General features: G+C 43.9%; 1 long non-coding RNA gene across 1 annotated transcript; it reads left to right on the top strand.

The window, feature by feature from the left end:
- The first annotated feature begins 525 nt into the window (after positions 1–525).
- Positions 526–7,895, top strand: LOC146175007 (uncharacterized). The gene is made up of 3 exons (XR_014702071.1): positions 526–627; positions 2,226–2,429; positions 7,394–7,895. It is a non-coding gene; the product is annotated as an uncharacterized LOC146175007 (long non-coding RNA).
- Positions 7,896–10,176: the final 2,281 nt, after the last annotated feature.

Genomic DNA, 10,176 nt, shown 5'->3' with positions numbered 1-10,176 from the left:
ATGCTGACGGTGCGGATATATGAGAAAAAATGTAAGCATCGTATGCAACTACCTTATAAAGAGGTGGCAAGTCGTGGTACTGAGATGCTTAGCTCAATAATTTTCAACAAACTTGCTTCAAATCCTCATTTCAGGGTGATTGAAATATTCCACTCGATTGAGCACTATTGTATGAAAGCATTTTCGTTGGTATGCTAAAAGTGAGCAAACTATTCGTAGTAGAACACAGCATTCACAAAATACAACTTGAACAGGTTTGGGTGTTGTAAACAAAACAGCTAGGCGCCTCTCCAGGACGACGACGCGCTTCGCTGCTGGCACAGAGCCCTACATAGATAAGCAGCAACAGCAGCGCATCGTTCAAGGCTGATTCAAGTCCTGTCATCTAGGAAACGCTTGCTAAACGGAGGGTACAAAACCGAGACCATCGATCTGCTGAAAAAGCGATTACTAAAAAGCTCGAAGGATGACGCGACAATCGCTTAGCCGGCATGACGGCGGCAGTTGTATTTTGTTTCAAAGAGGGCGCTCTGTTCTTTCGTCCATCCAACGGCCGCTCGTTCGCTCGGCTCGACGTTCGGTGGCACCGCGCACGGAAAATGCTTCTTTCTTCAAGAAATATTCCATGTAAGTTCTCAAATTTTTTCATTCAGGTTTTATAAAGCGTTTGTGTATATTGGAGCAAACTATTAGCCTCTTAGATTGAGCATTTTTTAAATTACAAGCGTTGTCTTACATTTCATTGTTGCTGCAGGCTGCGTAAGCCATGTGCTAGGGAGATTTGTCTTCTTTTAGCATATTTCTTACGTTGTTAACTTTTCAAAAGTGGTTCTCAAGTATGCGCGACTTGATTCCGATCATTTTGCAGCTTATTTCAAGTTAAACCGTTGCTGTTTTACAGAGTACTGATTTCCTAAAGTAAACAACTGCGTCGCATCGTAGCCCTAAAAGCCAACTTCGGATATTCACGGCGTTACAGTGGCTGGAACGGCGTATAGCCGTCACTTGGCTCGGCCGCTCGGGTTCCCTCGAGTGACCTCGGGCGGAGTCGGTGGAGTCCGGGCAAAAGCATATATTTTCGTGTCTGGTGCGATAAAACGCTAACCGCATGAGTCGCGCGGCAGCACTATGCGCAGTGAGCTGAGGACCGCTAAAGCTTTGCCGCTCGGCGCTGTCGCCCAGGTTCTGGGTTTTTAGAAATCGCTCATGATGCTGGAACCAGCTCGCGAGGCAGCCAATCGCAAAAGGCTTTGGGGTACTCACCTTCGTTGTTTTTTTGTTTTTGTTTTTTTGCATGCAAAGTTTGTTTCCCTTGTCCGGTATGAGCGAAAATCCTGCAGACGCTCATTTCGTCTGATCCGTGCATATATGAGCGCATCGAGACGGTTTAGTAAAAGCTTGGTAGGGTAGTATTGCAAAAAAAAAAAAGGCTAGTGTGGCTAGATATTGCTAATTTTCGAAAGTTGCAGAAAAACGCCACTGCTTTCAATCATGTCTGCATCGCAGTATAGTAGCACGCCGCTGCGCTGGGACCATTTTTTAAGGGTGGCGGGGGGGTGACAGTGCTCCCCCCTTTATTCCAGTGTTAAGAATGCCTGAAAACCTTTCTCTGACAATGACCTGTGCGTGGGGAACTGCATCCCAAGCAGCGTGGACTGTGGTAGATGCATGTACTGCACCTAACTATTATCCCTGAATCAGGTTCTGTCGCCACTGTGCATGAATTCTTGCCTCATAGGGAAGCCGACTTGTAGGTTTTGCAACTGGTCTGTTATAGCATGTCCAGCAGGGCGGGAGCCTTCAGTGTGAGCGCTGGGTGGGCTCAGACAATTTCAGTTCCAGGCCGGGTTCGGGTTTGTAGCATGAGGCCCGGGTCGGGCTCAAAATTACTGCCCGTGCACACCTCTAGTCGCGTCGATTGTGTAGCACACGTTTGGCGCCCGTGCATGCTTTTAATTTTGTTCTCCGCACCATGACACTTTGCTCCAGCATCAAGACTGCATGAAACATCAGTATGCATTTTCCGGTCGTTATGCTAACTGATCGCCCCACCGCCCTGGCACAGCTATGTTATACCATGTGTAACATAGGGTTGCAATTAGTACTTTTTTTGAGACAGCTTTCAATTGAAATTATAGATTAACAAAACAGAGAAGAGCCGTGGTATGCTTTTATCATGATTTAGAGGCATCGATTTAATGGAGACTTTCTTTCCTTGCATTTAGGGCTCTTTGCTCTATAACGCCCGCAGTCCAGCTGCTCCACTTGTATCATCGCACTGCTTTTGCACAAGCAATCATCTGCCATCAAAGGAGTGCTGCGTGAATGTGAGGCAGACAACATCATCATCATTTTGGTGCTGCATAACCTGTCAACAACTGTGGGAGCCTTGCCATGAAACATGCTGTGTGTAAGGAAGCATTGCCTCGGTAGGTATGACTCATTGCCTTTGTTTTGCTTTATATAAAGGCTTTAAAAAAGGCTCTGCTGGCTTTTCGCTATATGATTGCATGCTATATGACTTTTTCTAGCTTTTTAGCTCAAGACTTACTTGTTCAGAAGTCTTGCCCACAGTATGCAGAAAATAATATCCTTCATGTCCCTGGCAGTGCTTTAATAGCTGGTGCTATATTTCGTTGCTTTATTTCAACAGTATGTGACTATTTCAAGTTGAGGCATGATTGAGTGAACCTGTGGTGTAATAGCACAATAACAGACATAGCTTGTTGAACTGACGAAGTAGTTGTCATTTGCGTAACACGGGAGAGCAGGTGCTTTAAGTGATGGAATATTTAGCATACTCGATTATGCTTGCATTACAAGAATTCGCAGGAAGCCTGTATTGAGGTTTCAGAGAAGAAAGCCATTACGTATTCCTCAGGTTATTTGCCTTCCACTCTCCCTTCATTACTGCTGTCTGCACTGTATGTATTTGTTCATACAGACATGCAGTTACTGACTGCTTGTACATTTCTGGTTGCCTACACTGGCTTCAGTCATGTAGATGTAATATTACTTTGATCTAAACCAGGCTATTTACTTTGCTCAAAGTGACAATTATAATTAATTCTCTCCCCAAGCCATTGAGATTTGCCATTAGCTCCCAACTCGCCTTATTCGCAGCTGCAATGAATTTATTCTGTAACCCTAGAGCAAGACATTTGCAGAAAGGAGATCATCATGCAATACTCGTGCAAATTTTGTAAATTTTAGAGGACATTCTGTTTGTTTTTGCATATGCTTCGGTGTTCGGAAAACAGAGCAGACTAGCTTACAGTGCAGGAGGGGTGGGCTGCAAGACAAAGGGAAATTATTAGTGCAGCTGCTCATTCAGGCGTGCATTCCTTGTGCATTTATTGCTCTTATATATGTGCACCTTTGCCTGCATGCTTGCCAGGGCTTTCCCCATAATGGGTGGCAGTGATCTTGCCCCCCACCTCTCAGGGGGACTGCCCTTTACCAACTACTTGCCCACAACCAACTCACCTCCTGGGCTTCAAATTTGTCATACTCAAGGACGATTTTCTGTGTTTGATGTTACCAGTGACGTCACTTAAGATACGCAGTGTGCATCATTGGTCCATTAGTTTCATTTCGGGATGTTGTCACCCCTTATATTCCCTACTCATATTTCTTCTTCTACATCCCCTTGCAACTGCCAAACGAAGTAAGACGTATAAAACTGCCAAACTCCCGCAGTCTCTAAATGCTAAGTCAACAACCAAAAAGCTTTTACATGTCTAAATAAAAGTAGAAATGATCCGCCGATTATTTTTTTGATTGTCATGTCTAGTCAGACGGTTTAGTGAACTGCCACATGACCAAGCAAATTGCAACTGTAAGTGCACTGAGGAGTCATGCGTTAGAGCAAGCATATGGATCTTGTGTTGCTTAGCTGCTTAACTCCAAATATCCTCCTTTGTCAGACAAGATATTTTTTTAGAAAACTGGATGGGGAGCCAGAAGAAAGCAGATTGGATTCTTAGCAGCATTGCTACTTGTTACACGTGCGTTCCACCCCTGTATACATGAACTCGGCAGTATTGGGTCGAGTACATCTGTTGAGTGAAAAATCAGTTCTGGGGTTCATGTATACACAGTCGGGTCGAGTAAAATAGGCGGCGGAGCGGGTTGCGTTAACTCGCTTGCAGGGGGTAGGTTAATTCGCTTGACCCGCTTATCTAAAGGCATGTAGACGCTGTCCAGTCAGGGAGTCTAGTTATGGGGAACTCTGGGCTATGAAAAATCCTCTGGAGCGGCGACGAGCGTCACTCGAAATGAATGCTTTTTAGCGATAAAATGCTTTTTTTAGATAAAAAATAATCGAAGCTCTCGATAGTAAAAGGCAATGGGATCAAATACGAGTAAGAACTTGCACAATAACTTCGAATCTCGATGCAACGCTCTGCTACGATACTTACTCACTAGAAAGCGAGTTCATGTAGACATCAGCCGGGTCGAGAATGATGACCTTGCTTACTCAACGCTGATTCAACCCGGTGCTGTCGAGTCCATGTAAACAGGGCTATTGTACTTGTAATTTTAGGTGAACTCTCATTTCGTGCATTGCACATTAAATTTGAGCGATATTGGTGCTTTCTTGCGTATATGCTGTTTTGTTCTGCAAACAGTACTATTTCTCCAGACACAATCTTATTTTTAATTTGAGTACAAAATATTGTCCATTTTTGAAAAAAAAAAACAATTTGTGAGTCTGTTAAGAAATTTTGATTTTGAAATATATTCACAAAATAGCAACATTTTATAGATACTGAAATGTAAAATGTGTGCGAAACAACTTTTCAGCTCAGGATTAAACTGGGTTTTCAAGGAACTTATTGTGATAGGGTGAAAGTGAAAAATCACTGTCATGCTAGATGTATCGTTTTTTTATGATCGCATAGTCACATCAAGCATTGTATTTTATGGTGTGCTTAAGCAATGAAAATAATATTTGGCCTCAGATATTCAGGCAGATTACTATTCTCTATACCAACAACTACTATGAATTGGTTTTAAGAAATCAGATGCCCGAGCACCACACCTGTTACCTGGACATAAAATCACCCATGTATGCCTAACTGAACATAATCTTGCACGTGGAAGGTTGCCGATGGTATGGCCATATGATTAGCTGTGATGAAGGAAAATGCATACCTGGTAGGCTGCTAGCTGATAAGGAAGTACAATATCATTGTACTCAGATCTAGCATAACATTTTCCTGCCTATGCAAAGTAAATTTCTAGTACTTGCTCAATTGCTCATTGCAGGCTGCCTGTAATAATTTTAGCTGAACAAGCATGCACTGTATGATTACTAGAACTTCTTGTCGGGCTTGTTCGTGTTTATTTATTATAAACTGAAGGCGCCAAAACAATGCACGCACACAAGAAAAAAACGGGACAGAGTTCCACTCACAACTGATTTATTGTGCAGAACAGAGTACATATATATCTCACTGCAGGCACATGCCCAAGGAACACATTCAGCTACATCACATTCAGCATCATGTAGTTTAACATAAGCTATGTTCAAGAAATGCTTTCTCAGAGAAAGAGGCTGTGGTATGAGGCATGGGCTTCTTGAACATATCTTATCTTAAACTACATGATGCTGAATGGGTTCTTTGCGCATATGCCGGCAGTGAGATATATATGTACTTTATTCTGCACAATAAATCAGTTGTGAATGGCGCTCTCTCCCGTTCTTTTTTTCTTGTTTGTGTGCATGTTGTTCTGGTATCTTTAATTTATAATGAGCACTGTATGAAAACTATTCCTTGGTACATTACAATTAAGGCAATTGTTTATAGTAGAATGCAGCAAGCAATAAAGCTGTGAAAACTAAAAAGCTGGAACTTGAAATGGTACGGTTATCTTGAGAATATTATATGCGTACACAGCCTTGAGAATATCTGCAATCTACACATCTCCTTCAGTTAGCCGATTGAAGATAGCTTGATTGACTCTGTCAGGGCAATTATTTCTTTATTCTGGCCGCAGTAATGTATGCGTGCCTGTAACTGGTGTACTGCAGAAAGATATTCTTTAATGTGTTCTTTAATATCATCCAGTCTTGCATGCTTAGTAATCCATATTGTCTATTGCAGGAATGTTTAAGAATTTTTTAAAAATTGAAAGTTCTGGAGCCTGAACCGTCAGATTTTCAGGAACTGTAATTCTATATGAACACTAAGCATCTACCTGAAGTTATCGGTTTGCCAGAAGCAGGTTTTTACTTCCAAATATCTTTCTTTTGTATCTGGAATGGATATTATTTTGCATATAGGTTTATCATCCCTACGTCATAAGATGCTGCATGCCTTTGTAGGCCCAGAAACCTGTCGCAAAGTGCTCTAAAAGAAGAATGTGTGGCAATAGGCCTTCAATATATACAGTAAAACCCCTTTATAGTACAGCCACTGAGGCCAGCGAAAATATTTACTATATCATGGTCTTTACTGTATCAGTGGTTTGTGATGACATGGTCCTGAAAGTGCTGTCTAGTAGTTAAATAGGCACTTACTGAACACGTCTTGTTGCTTAATGAAAAAAACCTAAATACCTTCCATCTCGCTTTTATCATCTCTTTGTGTAATTTTTTCATTATAAAATTTCTCTACATCTTGTGGAAGTACCTTTGAAGCATGAAGACGTGATTACGAATGCAACCAAGTTCGATTTCATGTAAAAACTACAACCTTGCATGAACATGGTGTCCCTTTTTGCTCTTTCTGTCTTTTAAAAGGCAATAAGTAATAAATTCGCATGGCACTCAAGTGCTGTAAGACCTTACTCGCTGCACCTCCACTTTCTGCCACCACTGCCTCATGATTTGTACTGCACATTGCAGTGTATGTTGACCCATTTCTTTCCCTTCCGTATTTCTTGCTGCACTTTTACTCCTTTACTTCCTGAATGGAACACGCTGCCTCCTTGCTATGTTTGTAGACAGCTTTACTTTTTTCTTCTTCGCGCTGCGCGCTTTCCCTCACGGCTCCAAGGCTTCTGTAAAGTAGGCTTCATCTGACCGCTGCTACGGCTAGTAGTAAAGCCACCTAAACGAACACTCGGGGTTATTGTTCTGTTTTCAAATCCAAAAGTCTTGGCTTCGCGACTCTAGGTAGCGCGCGGGAGTCGTCGCCAGGGTCAGAAGCACTTTAACCGATTTTTACCAAAAACATCTTTACTATAAAGGGGGAAAATGTACAGTTGCCTATGGAAGATGAACTGGGACTTCAGTTTCACTTTACTATATCAGAGGTTTTACTAAGCGGGGTTCTGTATTTTGTACTCGATCGTATAGAGCACCCAGACTTCAAATATGTGTTTGGATAAGTGTTGAGAAGGTGAGGTTAGATCTTATTGTGATATATGCTTGTCTTCTGTGCAGATGTGATTTGTAAGACCCACGGACCAATCTCCTCAACAAACTGTTCCTGAACGGTTGTTTCCTGCGGGGTGCCCAGCTTACTACCTGGGCCATGTGCTTACCCCGCCCCCTCAACCTCATCACTTGATCCATTGACCCTTCACTGCCAACTATCATGCTCAACACAGTCCACTGCCATTTTCCATCCATGGTGGACACTGCCCTGAAATGCACCCATGCTCAGCCTCCTATTCCTGCAACACCTCTCGCACTACAAGGCTATAGTGCATCAACCCTGCTCAACATGTCCAGCCCCTTCCATCATGACCAATGCACACTGCACCCAATCACCTCTACCTGCACTACCTGGTCATGTGCTGCTTAGTGCCCTGTTTCCAATTACACCTACTAGCCTCTCCCATATTAACCCTGTATCCAATGCCTCCTGCACTGCATTTTGGCCCTCTGATGTCCTTGTGGCATTTACATGTATATGAGCTCTCAATAAAATGTTTTCGGAAAATATTTTGCTTGCCTCATTTAATTGCATGGTTTTTATGGCTCCTTAGGGAGATGACATGCAAGGTGGTATTGGGAAATGACTGCATAAGAAAACCACAATTATCAGAGTGACAGTTGAACAAATGGCAGCAGTAAGGGCAAGGGTGAAATAACTGCATGGCTAAAGGTGGCTTAACAGTGGCAGGCCACGTGTGCCGATGAATACTTGTTGCATGCCAATAAATACCAATATATGATACTAGCGGCACGGCCGGTTCATTGCCAATGTCAGTTGGGCCAATGAATACTAGTGGCATGCCAATACGTGACACTAGGGGCACGGCCAGCTGATAGCCTATGTTGGCAGTGCCAAGACAGGTACAATGTTGGCATATAAGCCGGACCAATATATAAAAATGTAGTAATTTCTCAAAAAGCCAGTGTTACGCCAATGTTGGTACCAATTTTTGTCGACGTTGGGCCGGGATTGGTGCGATGTTGGTGTGCTGCCTGGGACGCGACTAGAGGTGTGCACGGACAAACATTTTAAGCCCGACCCGGGCCTCATGCTACAAACCCGAACCCGGCCTGGAACTGAAATTGCCTGAGCCCACCCAGCGCTCACACTTAAGGCTCCGGCCCTGCTGGACATGCTATAACAGACCAGTTGCAAAACCTACAAGTCGGCTTCCCTGTGAGGCAGGAATTCGTCCACAGTGGCGACAGAACCTGATTCAGGGATAATAGTTAGGTGCAGTACATGCATCTACCACAGTCCACGCTGCTTGGGATGCAGTTTCCCACGCACAGGCCATTGTCGGAGAAAGGTTTTCGGGCATTCTTAACACTGGAATAAAGGGGGAGCACTTTCACCATAGGGGTGAAGAAAGAAAATTTAGAAAAGGAACACTAACCGGAGAGGGTAATAGTGGGGCGACAATGCGCACGCGAATAATACTGTGACGAATGGGCAACAGGTGCGGGAACTACCCTACCCGTCAGGCGGTCTGCTAGCACTGTACCCAACAATTACCCCAAAGTCTATGCCACCATTGTGCAAGAATGTCTGCCGCACCGGGAAGCTGACGTGTAGGTTTTGCAACTCATCTATTGCAGCTGAAGCAACGATACAGAAAGAAAAAAATAGGCGACAATCCCTGGCGATGCATCACGCGACGACGACGCCAACGCCTGTCGCTGCCGCTGGTGCACATCGCACAGAGGGAAGGACCTCAGCGACAGACGCGTTTTTAGCCTTGCTTTGTTAGTGCAGCCTCATTGTGTGGTAAAGGAGTAAAGTTACGCTATATCCAGTTTCTTGAACTAAACAGCAACACTGATAAAATTTCTTGAAAAGCGTCGAGCCCCCCCCCCCCCCCATCCGCCCCCCCCCCTTAAAAAAAATGGTACCAGCGTAGCGGCGTGCTACTATACTGCGATGCAGACATGATTGAAAGCAGTGGCGTTTTTCTGAAACTTTCGAAAATTGGCACTGTCTAGCCACACTTGCTTTTTTTGTTTCGCAATATTACCCTAAAATGCTTTTACTAAACCGTCTAGATGCGCTCATATATGCACGGATGAGATGAAATGAGCGTCTGCAGGATTTTCGTTCATACCGGACTAGGGAAACAAACTTTGGATGAAAAAAAAAAAAAAAACAACGAAGGTGAGTACCCCAAAGACTTTTGCGATTGGCTGCCTCGCGTGCTGGTTCCAGCATGATGAGCGATTTTCTAGAAACCCAGAACCTGGGCGGCAGCGCCGAGCGGCAATGCTTTAGCGGTCCTCAGCGCACTGCGCACCATGCTGCCGCGCGACTGATGCGGTTGGCGTTTTATCGCACCAGACACGAGAAAATATGCTTTTGCCCGGACTCCGCCGACTCCGCCCGAGGTCACCCAAGGGAACCCGAGCGGCCGAGCCACGCGACGGCTATACGCTGTTCCAGCCACTGTAACGCCGTGAATATCCGATGTTGGCTTTTAGGGCTACGATGCCACGCAGTTGTTTACTTTAGGAAATCAGTACTCTGCAAAACAGTAACAGTTTAACTTGAAGTAACCTGAAAAATGATCGGCATCAAGTCGCGCACACTTGAGAACCACTTTTGAAAAGTTAACAACGTAAGAAATATGCTAAAAGAAGACAAATCTCCCTAGCACATGGCTTACGCAGCCTGCAGCAACAATGAAATGTAAGACAACGCTTGTAATTTAAAAAATGCTCAATCTAAGAGGCTAATATTTTGCTCCAATATACATAAATGCTTTATGAAATCTGAATGAAAACATTTGGAAACT

This window comes from Amblyomma maculatum, chromosome 11 (genome assembly GCF_055883805.1).
Source record: "Amblyomma maculatum isolate TAMU_Amacu chromosome 11, ASM5588380v1, whole genome shotgun sequence".
NCBI lineage: Eukaryota > Metazoa > Arthropoda > Arachnida > Ixodida > Ixodidae > Amblyomma > Amblyomma maculatum.
Note: the sequence above shows the minus strand (reverse complement) of the source record. Positions and strands in the feature narration are given on the sequence as shown.